Source organism: Populus alba, chromosome 4 (assembly GCF_005239225.2).
Source record: "Populus alba chromosome 4, ASM523922v2, whole genome shotgun sequence".
In the NCBI taxonomy this organism is placed as follows: Eukaryota; Viridiplantae; Streptophyta; class Magnoliopsida; order Malpighiales; family Salicaceae; genus Populus; species Populus alba.
Window position 1 is genome coordinate 11928385 of NC_133287.1, and position 15919 is coordinate 11944303.

General features: G+C 33.4%; 1 pseudogene; it reads right to left on the minus strand.

Moving 5' to 3' along the window:
* Positions 1–8365: 8365 nt before the first annotated feature.
* On the minus strand, positions 8366–11543 carry LOC118055119 (uncharacterized; annotated as a pseudogene).
* Between the last annotated feature and the right edge of the window lie 4376 nt (positions 11544–15919).

Genomic DNA, 15919 nt, shown 5'->3' on the forward strand with positions numbered 1-15919 from the left:
TAGTTTTAATCAAAGGCTCAAGACTAAGAGAATCATAAACATGTTTAGGCATAACACTAATGGATGCACCTAAATCACATAAGGCCCTTTTAAAACTAGAATTACCAATAACACATGTGATAGTAAACGCACTTGGGTCCTTTTGCTTCAAAAGCAGATTCTTTTGAACAACAGCAGATACAACTTCACCCATACTTACCATTTCATAACCTTTTAGCTTGAAAGCTTTCTTGGCAGTACAGAACTCCTTCAAGAATTTAGCATACTTCGGAATTTGCTTGATAACATCAATTAAAAGAATGTTGAGTTCCACTTTCTTGAAGACCTTTAAAATTTCTTTTTCTTTGTCCTCTTTCTTTGACCTAAAAGAACTCACAGGAAAGGGTGGAATTGTTTTAAAACTGGAATTTAATAAGTTAGTACTTACCTTTGGAGTGTTAGTTGTTTTTTCAATTTATGGAGTAAGAGGATGTTTCTTTTTTATACTCAATTCGGCTTCTATCTCCTCTTTTTCCTCCATCTCAATTTGTTTTGACCTTTTCTCTTTAAGTTCTTTCCAACTTCACAATGTGATCACACTAACAATCTCTTTTGGATTTGACACGACCAAAAGCTTGATGTCTTCTCCCAAGTGCAGGAGTGTCGAAGTAATAAATAACCCGGCAAGACCGGGGTCTAACCACAGAGAGGTTAATTGTATAAATTATAAATAACAATACAACAACAACAACAACAACAACAACAACAATAATAACAATAACAGTAATAGTAATAGTAATAGTAATAGTAATAGTAATAGTAATAGTAATAGTAATAGTAATAGTATAATAATAATAACAATTAGTAGTAATACTAATAATAATTATAATAGTAATAATAATAGTAGTAGTAGTACTAATATTAATAATAGTAATAGTAATAATAAAGAGAGCTTTGAGATGTAAAATTGATGTAAGGATTAAACAATGATAAAAACAAATGTCAAGGTTAGAGGATCCACTAATGGTATTTCAAACAAGTATAGTATAAACTCTTATTACTCAATTGGAAACCACACATAAAGGAGGTTCCAATCAGATTATAAATTGTTAACATGATTACATTAATTATCTTATTCGAATAAAGCTAATACTTGTAAATGTTGGCAGGCATTCATGATTATAACTTATGTTAACAACAAATCAAGTTCCTTTCATAGCTCTGGTGTTGGTTATACCATACAGTATAGGCTATGAAAGTACCAAGTATTTGTTGTACCAAGTGTTATACAACATAAATCTAGATTAACCATTTAACAAGCAAAGTATTAAAAGTGAACAAGATAACAAATATAAAACATGTTAGTATCCCACATTAAGGTCCATGTTAAGTTTATATTATACTTATTCTTACACCATTAGTGTACCCTTTTCACCTTGACATAATTAACTTAGCTAAACATAATAAAAGAAGGAAACATAAATGAACAAGATAAGAACATAAATGAGAAAGAAGTTAACTAAGTAATGGAAAGGAAATGAAGTGCATAAACTTAATATTAATGAAAGCAAAACATAAGCAATACAAAGAGAGAAAGCAAGAGCATGATCTTGATCTGGAAACCAAGATGCCTCAATACATGGTAAGTGCCTCCTTTTATAGGCCAAAATTTGGAACTATTGATTTGTTGACTAATTGATGAGTGGGTGGCCACATCTTGACTTGGTGGCAATCCTTATCTTCTTGTCTGAACAAGACGTCATTGATAACATCATAATTTGCCCAGAATTATAAGGAATGTTCTAGGAAATTGTCTTAGCTTTCCAACAAAAAAAAGATGAGGTCATTTGGACTTCTAGAACTCAAGATATGGGTTGAACACTAAATAGTGTCTGGGCTGTAGGACAGCTTCGGACTTCTTTGTTGTTCCTACAATTTGGACTTCAAAACAACCTTTTTAAATCTTGGGTTCCGCATGAAAGTTGTAGGCCTATGTCTTACCTTTCCATCCATATAAAGTGGATCTAAATCTGAGATCTAGAGCTCCAGATATGATCCAATTACCGAGCAATGTTCCGGTTTGGACTACACCAGCATCTCTTTTCTAAGTTTGGCCATCTCTTTATCCTTTCACTTTCAATACTTAAACTCATCAATCAATCCTTTTATTTATGTGATAGGCCTGCATTTAAGATGAGCATTTACTATAAATTAAGGTATCTTATAGTATCAAACTTGTTATTATAAAACATGCTTTAGTTAAGGAGTTATTGATACTTCAAGTGCAAAATGATGATATAAAACCTTGATAAACATGCACTTTTAAGTACTAATCAAGATTCAATGCTTGGGGGGTAATTTTCCATTTATTTGTCCCTCTAATTTCCCTATAATTGAAGCTACTTGCCTCATTTACTTCTCTAAATTGTGAATGCTTAAACTTGTTTCCTGTTGAAAAGACATGATATTTTGTTGCAATGTCACTATATTAGAAGCTAAGGTTTTTCATCATCTCACGAAGAACATCACTCGATGACCCCATAACATTAGAATTTATGAATGCAAGGGGCTGTCTCGTTTGATAATTTTGTTGGGGCCAAAATTCATGGGGATGGAATTGTCAACTTTGATTGCCTTGTTGAGGCGAGTTCCCATAATGTAAGTTGGGATGATCTCTCTATTCGGGATTGTAGGTATTGGAAAAGGGATCATACTTACGATGAGGTTGTCCATTGAATGCTCCAACAATTACATTAACTTGTTCAATGTATTCTTCTTGCATTGTTGGGCACATATTTGAAGTATGTCCTTGTAACGAGCATATGTTACAAACTTTCACCTGTTGTACATTTCCACAAGCCAAAGAGCACACAAGAGAAGTAAGATCATTAATTTTATTCTCAAGGTTAGAAATACTTACCTCATTTACTCATTTGCTTGGGAAGTCTCCATGCATGCCAAATTATTTCAAGTTAGCTGCCATATTTGAGATCAATTGGCGTCCAGCCTCGGGTGTCATATCTACCAATGCCCATCCACTTGCCACATTAATGATATTGTGGTCAATAGGCATTAGTCTTTCACATAAATATTAAATAAGCAATTGATCAGGTATTTGATGATAAGGGCATTGAACGCATAGTTGCTCAAATCTTTCCCAGTACTCGAAGAGTATCTCCTCATGAGATTGTTGAATCCCACATATTTCTTTACTTATGTTGGCAACTCAAGATGCTAGGAAATACTTTTCAAGGAAAGTCTTCTTCATGTCATTTCAAGTTCAAATGGAACCTGAAAGAATAGAGAAAAGCCATGCCTTTGCTGCCCCTTTTAAAGAGAAAGGGAAAGCTTCCAACTTAACATGTTCTTCGTCAACTCTGTTCGGGTTCATACCAACATAAACCATATGGAACTCCTTGAGATGAGTATAAGGATCTTCTATAGCAAGTCCATTGAATATTGGTAGTAAGTGTATAAAACAAGAATTGAGCTCGAAGTTAGCATTGTTGTTGATGTTTATGCATAATGGTTGATTCTCCACGTTATGAGCAGCGAGCTCCTTAAGTGTCTGTTGTCGTGCAACAACAATGGTGTTGACCCGAGCTTTCTTTTGTAAATTGTGTAAAGTGTTTTCAATTTCGTGATATACCTACACTTGTATGTGATTATTAGAACGAGTTATAGGCATAAATAGTCAAAAAGACTAAAAAGAAACCAACCATACAAGAGATTTAGAGTAGTGCATATTGAATGAAAATCTTACTCTAGAAAACAAAAATGCCTAAAAACCTTAGAAAACAATGGAATTTAGCCTTGATAGGGTGGGGCTAGTGGCTTTTAGCCACTAGGCTTTTTTAGAATGTCGTTTCCCTTTAGGAAACAAAAGGCTGAGACCTAATTCCACCAAAAGATTGGTTTTAAACAGTAACTGTACAGTATCGCCGCAAGCAAAAAAAATATTTGTTTCTCTTTTTTTACAAAAAAATAGCAATCACGAACAATAACAATCACAACACAAGTTGTTGCGATGTCGCAGTTGCACAAATTAATTACCCTAGCTTAAAACACAACACACATGATAATAGTATAGAACAAGCAAGGGGTTGATCTTACGAGGAAGGTTCAAGTTAGATTTTTATGCTAGATGATATGCGATTTGAGGGGTTTGGAGGTTATCTAGGCTAAAGCAAAATAAAATAGAAAACTATCAAACAAAATTAAATAAAATCAGAAAATTATCAAGAGAACAAACCTTGGTTTCAAGTAAACATTCACCTACGGAAATCAGAAGTGATCATGGAAATGAAACATCAATTTATACTCTGAATATTTATCTTTTTTTACATTAATTAGTTAACAGATCAGTTGTATAACTAATCATAACCATCAAACAACCACAGTGTTAGTACTAGTAATTTAATTCAATGGTAGACTTAAGAACTAGATGAGTTGATTAATCGAGACAACATAACCTTCAGCAGTCCATGTTTGATTTGATCAATCAAATGTTTTCCCTAAGATTATTAATCTAGATCTGCCATAATTATTAATCTCAGTTGCTTCACAAGTTTATATACCACAACTCCGGTTTTGATAGCAAACTTAGTAATAGATTGTTCACAATAATAACTTAGAGTCCGCTCTAGCAATTAAAATAAAAAATCATAGAAAATAGACATAGGAGAACAAACATATTCATTCAAAAAGTTTAGCCTTGCATGTCTACTGAACAATTAATCAAAAAGAAAGAAGAAAGCATGATTTCGGGTTCTATTAGAGGAAGGTGTGCTTTTTTTTTTCTCTTGGCTGCGCGTTCTTCTCTTTCCCTTCTCTCTTTCTTTTTATATCCAAAGAAACCCTAATCTTTTTTCTACAAAATGGTCCGTTTCTAAGTAGACAATTTACATTTAAGTATTTCAATAACTATTTTCCTAAAAAAGGAGAAATAGCCTTGTATAAAATCTTCAAGCTTTGACTTTGACTTAGAGGAGCTAAATTTTTGAAATAAATACTTGGATGTCGGATTAGATGCTTTGGTATGTAATTTGGACATATTTCTTCAAAACCTGTCTGTTGACAGAATTCATGGGTCATCTTAGAAAAATTATATATCTCTCATATGAACTCATTTTCTACTGAAATGTGGTATGCTAATAGGTCTTCGAGTCAAGAATGTAAAAAAATTGAGTTTGCATCAAATGGACTAGCAGAATACGATATTTGACTTTAAAGGCTGAGATATCAATGCTCTTTCTCTTTTTATTTTTCTTTCCATATATGTAAAGAAAGGTATAGATGTTAGCTTTCTAATTCCATTAGAATCACATCATTTTGACTTCTAGAGCTCAAGCTTTGCACAAAATTTCGATCAGAGGTCAAATCTATCAATTATCTCTAATTTACTTCTTTTTTGAATCTTACATCCAAAAGTGCCTTTAAAACATAAAACATAAAATTAAGAATATCAAGGCATTTTATATATAAAACATAGGCAAAATATTAGGTAAATGTGGGTAAAACTATTAAATAATATGGTTTCATCAAACTACCAAGAGGTGGTTATCATCAAACTTTGAAATGAAAGATATGGGTGAGGTCAGCTATGCTCTTGGTGTGAAAATCATAAGAGATCATGCTAAAAGGCTTTTGGGTTTATCTCAAGAGACTTACATAAAAAATATGTTAGAGCCTTATCACATGCAAGATAACACACCAATAGACACCCTTGTTGATAAAAGCTTGCGCCTAAGCCATGATACCCAAGACTACATAAAAAAAAAAGAGAAAATATTCATAGTACCTTATGCCAGTGTTGTTAGTAGTTTGATGTATATGCAATGATGTATATACATATGTCTCGATATATGTTATATTGTTGAATTGGTTAGCCGACATCACTCAAACCCTAGTTAGAAACACTAAATGGTAGTAAAAAGGATTCTACGATATCTGAAAGAAACTTCAAATTACATGTTATGTTACCAAGGAAATAAAGACTTACAATTAATTGGTTACTTTGATGCTGAATGGGAAGAAGATGTTGATCATCCAAATCAACTTCGGGATATGTTTTTTTTTCTTAATAATAATGCAATACCATGGTGGAGCAAGAAATAATACTGCATAACTTTATCTACCATAGAGGCTGAGTATGTAGCTTGTTCTGCAATAACACAAGATGTTGTTTGGTTAAGGAGTTTCATGTATCATTTGAAAATTATCAAATCAGCATCAGACCCAATGATAATTTACTATGATAACACTGCTACAATAGTTGTAACCAAAGATCCAAAATACCAAACACATCAAGATGAGATATCACCACATTAGATAAGCAATTATTGAACATGATGTGATCCTAAAACACAATTCTACAAATTCTATGGTTGCAGATCCACTCATAAAACCAATAGCAAGGGATGTATTTGTTAGATATATGAGATCCTTTGGCCTATGTAGAATATAATTAGTAATATAACTAGTTTTAAGGATCATACAAAGACTTACTGTGATTGAGTAATGAATAAATCTCATTAGAATATCATTTTATTCACTATTTATTTTATGGAATATATTGAGTATCATATAGTATAATTTCTTAAAGTATGTCAATAGACTTAGATTGACTCATTCACATGAGCAATTACCTCTAGCACTTGTAAAGCGAGTAAAGATGAGACTAATTGAGTTTTAATGCTCAATAAGCAACTTGGGCATAGTGGGAGCAATTTTAACTCAAAGTAATTTTTAAAATATTACCTTGGTTAAGACCAAGATGAGGTTCTTAAATAAAGGAATCAATATTAATAAATTCTCACTATTCATGTGTCTACTATGATTAAAGTCGAGTATGAAATTATTCATCTACCACTACTGACAATGAGCAAATGAGAATTTCTAATTGAAGTCTATGTTTTTGGCAACAAAACTAAGACTTGTATGGTGTATTTCCTTTAATAAGAAGAGCAACGACATATATTCTGTCTTAAAAAAAGAAAGTAAATTCCACTATAGCATGTATTTCATACTACATGTGCCAAAAACTATTACAATAATAAAGAATGGATCCCTGCTTATTTACTATGTGAGTCTTGGAAATCATATCTAAGATTTCAAAATCTTACCTTTGGTGACTTTTGACTGTATCCATAAGTGATGTATAAATGATTGCTACTTTAGAAGTACATCTTATGATCATAAAATTATTAAACTTAAAAAAATGCTCCAAAAAAAATGAGTTAATTCAGATATAATTAATATGAGTGTAAAGAAAAAAATAATTTTAACACCAAGAGCACAAATCACAAGATCGGTAGTATCCAATCTCTTCCTCCTTAAAAGGTTCTCATGCCGTCAGTGAAATTTAATCATCTCATTAAACATGGTAAAAAAATGTTTTTGGTCTATAGAAACCAAAAGACCCCTACCCTCATAAATTTCTACCAATGCCTAGATATCTGCATGAATTTCTATTGTTTATGGTAAGCACTAAACTCTCCAACTTTATCATTAAACATATATAATTAATATTAAGTATTTTTTGTTTTGTTTTTTACTAGTCAAGATTTAACTGGCTCAATATATGATGGTTCGTCTGCTACAACAATGGTCTTACTATATTTGTGGCTGTGTTGAATAAAAGAGGAATGCAAAGTATGTGCAACCTAAAAAATAGCTTGGCAAGGTTTCAAGGCTTGTGCTTATCTTTTGAATTTTTGTGCTCATTATTATAAACACTTCCTAATTTGTTCGGCAACATATATATTACTGGTTAGTTTGACAGTGTGTGCTTAGAAAACAGAAATCTTAAGAAAACCTCCATCATGTGGCAGGATTTATCATCCTGTGCGTCTCAACAGGGTTGAGTTTTTAAAAACAGATGGTGTAAGAGGATTGCTCATACTCCGTTGTCTTCCATATTTAAGATAGCAATATTAATAAAATTAGGAATGAATTAAAGAATCCAATTGGTCTCTCTATTGCTTGTTATTAGAACAATAATAGTCTTAACCGTTAGAGATTCAAAAATAATAATAATAATTATAATTCCATATCAAAATTTATGCATTCGGTGATAGCATATATAAATGTAACTGTTCTTATTGATATGTTTTTCGAGCCAAATTATCTAGCTCCACTACAAAGGGGGTTGAACATGCTGTTGGACTCAACCTGTAGTTTCCAATGCAACACGCACAATGTATTATTGCATGTGTGCTACACTAGATCCTCCAATAAAAAGGAGCAGGTTCTAAAAGTTAAATGCTTGGAATATATTCGAAGCTCTATCTCAAACCCTGAGGTTTAAATTTCTGGCACATTCCTTTAGGGGTGGCGAACCTGAAAATAGCTCAACCGCAATTACTTCCACGAAGCGAAAAACACATTTAGTACTGAAAGGTGGCCAAGAAGATTGTTTATTATACATGAAGTATTCAACATCTCTGCACTCTGCAGCAATTATTGATTTCATTGAGCAACAAAATCACATGACTTTAGATGATAGAAAGTACAAATGATCTCCAATTTCGAAACTATGCCAAAAGCACTCTGAAAACACACAATCATCTTGTTTTTTTCATTTGAAAGTTTGGTGTCCCGAATTATCTAGAAATTCGAAAACTTGATCAACATCTGATGCTTATAGAACGTCCCTGGATTCAGAATCTGTGAAGGGAAGTTGGGGTGATTTACTGAATCAGGAAATCCTTGAGTCTCTAGACAAAGAGCTCCATGAGGTTCATACACGAATCCACCTTTTCCCTTCTGATGCAAAGTGTTGCTTGTGTAGAACTGCACACCTGGTTGATTTGTTAATATCTCCATCATTCTTCCAGACTTCTTATCATGCACAATTGCTCTTTCTTCAACTTGTCGTTTCCACTTCCATCAAGTGCATAGTTGATGTCATAGCCATTAGTGAGTTTGTTGATCTTGCTTCCGATGGTGTTGGGTTTGAGAAAATCATAGGGTGTTCCTTTCACTGTCACAATCTCTCCTGTAGGAATGAGTTTGCTGTCAACAGCAGTGTAGTGCGAAGCGAAGATCTGAATTTCCTCTGACAAGATATCACCACTATTGTGTCCACCAAGGTTCCAATAGGCATGGTTAACTAGATTAACCGGAGTGGCCTTGTTTAGAGCTTTTGCTTTCATTGTTATAAGCAACTTGTTGTGCCCAAGGAGCTTGGATCCCACAATTACATGGAGATCACCGGGGAATCCTGTGTATATGAAAAATGTTTCATAGCTTTAATTTCTGTTGTAGGTGTCATTTATGCTCACACACACACACACACACACACATATATGTGTGTGTGTGTGTTGAGCCTGTAGCTAGTGTGAAAAATTATGGCTTGACAGACTATGCTGACCTTCTTCACCATCAAAGCTGTGATAGGCAAAGACAATGCAAGGAGTACGTCCTTCAGGGCTGTACTTTTTCACTTTTCAAACAACCTTACTAAATCCTTTAGGGCCGCCTGATATCCATGGAAGCAATTAGTGCCAAAAGTATAAAAAAAAAAAAAAAAAGATACCTCTTCAATTCAAGTTGATAGAAAATCAATCAATACGGGGAAAAATTCTACTTTGCTAGCGAAGGTGTAGTAAGATGTATATTTTACCATGAAGCATGTTCTTCCCTTCATTAGCAACTAGTTTATATAGAGTTCCATTCAAAGTAAATTGAGCACCAGCAATTCTATTGGCAATTAACTCGTCCCACAGTGGCTCCAAAGTTTGATGAATCATTCTGCACAACGTTATCAATCCGATATACATGAAGTGAAAACAAAGAAAATAAAAGTGGCAACTTTTAGAGCATGACTACTAAAATATATATATAGTTTAAAGTTTTGAATTAAAATGATTTTTTAATTTTATGACCAAAACTATTTTCATGATCTCACCAACCATTTAAACTAGTTCTTTTACAATGGCAATGAGGTATAGGATGAAGTGCAAGAACAAACAAATTAGTCTCTTCGAGATATATTTAAGAGAATGGATTTTCTTTAAAATGTAAATAAAAAATCGATCATTAAGAAATCCACTGCTAATTAAAAGCATCTTCCACTCGTATATCTCGAAGAGCCAGCAAATTAATCTGCTACCCATATTTTTTTTTTTTTTTTTTCCTTGACAATGTTTTGTACCACTAACATCCAATGACTGTTCATAATAAAAAGAATCAGTCAAGAATTTTATAGAGATAATTCGTTGCATTTGGAAAAGCAATTAAAGAAATTGATTTAATGATTGTTATAGATATGAAAATATTTACATGCTGGAAAAAATTAAAAGTTTAAAGAAAAGAAAAGGGAAATGCTTTATTATTCTTTCTAAACAAGTTTCATATGGACAGTCTGTTTAATTTTAAAAATAATTTTTAATTATATTTTATTTTCTCTTACTTTTATATTAAAACATTAATATTAAAAGGAATAAAAGATGCCTTTGAATACTTTAATGTTGCACACAAAAATTTATTATTTTGAGACTTAATAATGCAGTTCTCAAGATAAAGATTTGACTTTTGAATTTAACCAAGAGATGATACATATCTAATAAATGTCATATGGTATTATTCTCTGCGTTGTCGTATGAACATGCATCAACCTATGATATTTAATAAATGCAGCACGAGATAAGACGAAGAGGGACGGTACTGTAAGAAGAATCAGACAAGTGTGAACAGACACGACAAAGTATTTTTTGAAGTGATAAATATGAACTATAATAATAATAATAATAATAATTCCTCAGACTATCGAGAAGACACATATTTCAGTACGACAAATTATACAGCTAGCTGATCTAGCTTTAACCCAACGGAATTTTAATAACTTTTTTTGCCCTGCGAGTCGTGGTCCTGCAGAAGAACCCATCATCTTATATATTCTGAGTGCCATTGGCTTGAAAGAGAAAGACACAAATTGAACAATCAACAATGTGGATCAATTTGTAAAAGAATGTGAAATCATATACTTTCATAAAACCAAAGCAAAAACAAGGAAAAGAAAGGAAAGGAAGAACAAATCTCACCTTGTATTCCTTAATAGTATCATAGCCAAGGACAATATCAGCGAACTTTCCTGTTTTAATTTGTTAATTAACACAAAAGCAAGAAACAAAACTTTAGCATGAGAACGCATCTTCTTGAACCTGAAATGCAATGTCATACGTTCCCAAAATAAGGAATTAACAAATAAATTTCAAGAAATAAATAATGGATGAAGAAAAACTGTACCGTATTTATCAGGGAGAAGAAGGGAGATAATATGTGCGCCCTAATTGGTGAGTTTCATAGAGAAATTTCCTTTCTTGAGCTCATACATGCCAATCTCTTCCTTTGTTGCAGAGCCAATAGCTGGAAACCCGAAAATCAGCAGCAGGCTAAAACACAACAACAGACAAAACTTGGCCATCTTTTCCACTCAGAGTATGAGATATGTTTGGCCTTTATGTATCAGAAGTTATGTGTCCTAATATGGTCTGACTTATCATATGCTTTATAAGAGAGCTGTATGGGTGTGCATTGAAAATTTGAAACTGATAATATGGTATACACTATACAGCAGCACTGTTCTTCTCAGTTTGCTCCTTCAATGATAGCCGGTTGTGTTGACTAGGTAAAGGAACAAGCGTGGCAAGATTCTTAATTTCATATATATATATATATATATATATATATATATATATATATATATATATATATATAATATATATATATATTTTACCGCGGGTAGCTTTTTAGCAACTCGATCTAGCCTCACATGTATCCATGGTGTTTAGTTGATTCAGAGTATATTTAGAAATGTAATCAATATTATTTTTTAAAATTAATAACATAATTTTTTTAGTAGCATATTTTTTTAATATGAGAGAGCGACTATTAAAATAAAGGTTTGAGTTGAGAATAATAGAATGTGTTGGGTTGTGCCTTAGCCAATCTTCCTATTTATATAGAGGCAGTAATGATTACAACATCCTATATTAGAATTTTATTCTATAATATGCCCCCTCAAGCTGAGGGTGGGGGATCAACCCGAAGTTTGAATCGAAAAGCAGTAAAGGATGCAACAGGAAGCGGTTTAGTGAAGACATCGGCAAGTTGATCCTAAAAGGGAACAAAACGAATTTGAATTTCTTTCTTGGCAACACGGTCACAGACAAAGTGATAATCCACTTCAACATGCTTAGTATGAGCATGGAAGATAGGATTTGCTGAGAGATAGGTAGCACGAAGATTATCACACCAAATGGTAGGGGCAGAGACTGAGGGAACCTGCAAATCTGTTAACAAGTATTGAAGCCAAATGACTTCAGCGGTACCATCAGCAAGGGCTTTATACTCAGCCTAAGTAGAGGAGTGAGCAACAGTGCGTTGCTTGCCGGATTTCCAAGAAATCGGCGTCTGACCAAAAAAGACAAGATAGTCGCTCGTAGACTTGTGATCATCAATACTACTAGCCCAATCTGCATTTGTAAAGCCATGTAGAGCAAAAGAGGAGCATCAAGTGATATGGAAACCATAAGATGTTGTACCTTTAAGATATCGTAAAATACGTTTGACAGCGGCCCAATGAGATTCTGTAGGAGCATGCATAAACTGACAAACTCTGTTAACAGCAAAACATATATCTGAACGGGTGAAGGTAAGATATTGAAGAGCACCCACGATTTGACGAAATCATGTAGGATCAGAGAATGAATGATCCGGTAATAAAATGACTTTCGAAGGGGAGACAAGAGTATCAAGTGGTTTGCAGGAAGTCATACCAGCTTGGGTGAGGATGTCAAGAATATATTTATGTTGACGCAACATTAAACCCATACTGGTAGACTGAACTTCACCTAAGTCACGAAGTTTGAACTCATAGCTGAGTAACTGTATAAGGTGATGGAGCATAGCAGAGTTGCTACCCGTGAGCAGAATATCATCAACATACACCAGAAGATAAGAGATATTAGTACCATCAGATAAGATAAACAGGGAGGTGTCAACCTTGGAAGCTTGGAAACCGATGGAGAGCAAAAAATCACTTAGACGAGTGTACCATGCTCTCGGTGCCTGTTTCAAACCATACAATGATTTGTGCAATCTGCACAAATGAGATGGAAGAGAAGAGTCAACAAAACCTGGAGGCTGTTTCATGTAGACCTTTTCAGCAAGAACACCATTGAGGAAGGCATTATGAATATCAAGCTGATGAATCTTCCAATTTCGCGAAACCGCGATAGAGAAAATCAATCGGACAGTGGCCTGCTTAATAACTGAATGAAGGTTTCAGAATAATCAATACCTTCCTGCTGGGTAAAACCTCTAGCAACCAGGCGTGCTTTATAGCGCTCAATACTACCATCAACATGACGTTTGATCCGATATACCCATCTACTACCAACAACGTTCATCGAAGGATGAAATGGAACCAAAGACCAAGTGCAATTTTCACGTAAAATGGTGATCTCATCACATAGCATTATGCCAAACTGCATACCGGTCAGCATCAGAGAATGCAAAAGGCTCAAAAGAGGGAGAATACAGTACCCGTGTGGAGGTAGAAGTAGCGGCAGCGGAAGCAACCAGATTAGTTGTCTTCGGCTGCCGCAGTCTAAGAGTCATAGGATGTCTGCTGTGTGCTGGTGGAGACTGACACGACCAAAAGCTTGATGTCTTCTCCCAAGTGCAGGAGTGTCGAAGTAATAAATAACTCGGCAAGACCGGGATCGAACCATAGAGAGGTTAATTGTATAAATTATAAATAACAAGACGACAACAACAACAACAACAACAACAACAATAATAACAATAATAGTAATAATAATAATAATAATAATAATACTCAATACGTGGCATTGTTACACCTGAGAATGATCTAACAGATCGGGTCACATGTTTCCAACTTATATACTGAGTTTATGAAAAGATCAAAGAGATATATTATATAATATAAACAGAATATAAATAATAATAATAATAATAATAATAATAATAATAGTAATAGTAGTAGTAGTAGTAGTAGTAGTAGTAGTAGTAGTAGTAGTAAGTAGTAGTAGTAGTAATAAAAGAAGAAGAAGATGAAGAAATTAATGAGAACTTTGAGATGAAAGATTAATGTAAGGATTAAACAACGATAAAAATAAATGTCAAGGTTAGAGGATCCACTAATGGTACTTCAAACAAGTATAGTATAAACTCTTATTACTCAATTGGAAACCACACATAAAGGAGGTTCCAATCAGATTATAAATTGTTCACATGATTATATTAGTTATCTTATTCGAATAAAGCTAATACTTGTAAATGTTGGCAGGCATTCATGATTATAACTTATGTTAACAACAAATCAAGTTCCTTTCATGGATCAGGTGTCGGTTATACCATACAGTATGGCTATGAAAGTACCAAGTATTTGTTGTACCAAGTGTTATACAACATAAATCTAGATTAACCATTTAACAAGCAAAGTATTAAAAAGTGAACAAGATAACAAATATAAAACATGTTAGTATCCAACGTTAAGGTCCATGTTAAGTTTATATTATACTTATTCTTACACCATTAGTGCACCCTTTTCACCTTGACATAATTAACTTAGCTAAACATAATGAAAGAAAGAAACATAAATGAACAAGATAAGAACATAAATCAGAAAGAAGTTAACTAAGTAAAGTAAAGGAAATGAAGTGCATAAACTTGATATTAATGAAAGCAAAACATAAGCAATACAAAGAGAGAAAGCAAGAGCATGATCTTGATCTGGAAACCAAGATGCCTCAATACATGGTAAGTGCCTCCTTTTATAGGCCAAAATTTAGAACTATTGATTTGTTGACTAATTGATGAGTGGGTGGCCACATCTTGACTTGGTGACAATCCTTATCTTCTTGTCTGATCAAGACGTCATTGCTAACATCATAATATGCCCAGAATCCTTAGGAATGTTCTAGGAAATTGTCTCAACTTTCCAACAAAAAAAAAAAGATGAGGTGATTTGAACTTCTAGAACTCAAGATATGGGCTGAACACTAAATAGTGTCTGGGCTGCAGGACAACTTCGGACTTATTCGTTGTTCCTTCAATTTGGATTTCAAAACGGCCTTTGTAAATCTTGGGCTCCTCATGAAAGTTGTAGGTCTTTGTCTTACCTTTCCATCCATATAAAATGGACCTAAATCCGAGATCTAGAGCTCTAGATATGATCCAATTACCGAGCAATGTTCCGGTTTGGACTGCACCAGCATCTCTTTTCTAAGTTTGGCCATCTCTTTGTCCTTTCACTTTCAATACTTAAACTCATCATTCAATCCTTTTATTTATGTGATAGGCCTGCATTTAAGATGAACATTTACCATAAATTAAGGTATCTTATAGTATCAAACTTGTTATTATAAAACATGCTTTAGTTAAGGAGTTATTGATACTTCAAGTGCAAAATGATGATATAAAACCTTGATAAACATGCACTTTTAAGTACTAATCACACCCCCCAACCAGCTTATTGCTAGTCCCTAGTAATCTAAAGTGTTAAAATAGAGAAACAATTTGCAAGTTTCACAAAGCAAGGCATTCATCATTCAACTTCCATTAATCTATCTAGATAAACAAACTCTCATTAAATTTATATTCCTGCTTCATAGTTCTTAAACAAGATATTAATAAATCTTATTTTTATGTGCTCAATATATGAAAACATAGATGATGGGGCTTTTGTTGGAAGAAAACAATATTATGTTCAAATGTTTAGGGTGAACTTCCTTGGGTTGGGATTATTATTATTATTACTTTTTTTTTTCTTTCTTCTTTCTTCTTTTAATTTTTTTGTTTTATTTATATACACATACAACTTAAAACACAATGTATCTTTAACCCATGTAACGAGTTTTAGGCTAATGACTCCCACACCAGTTGGTCTTAGGGCATTAGGTGTTGAGAC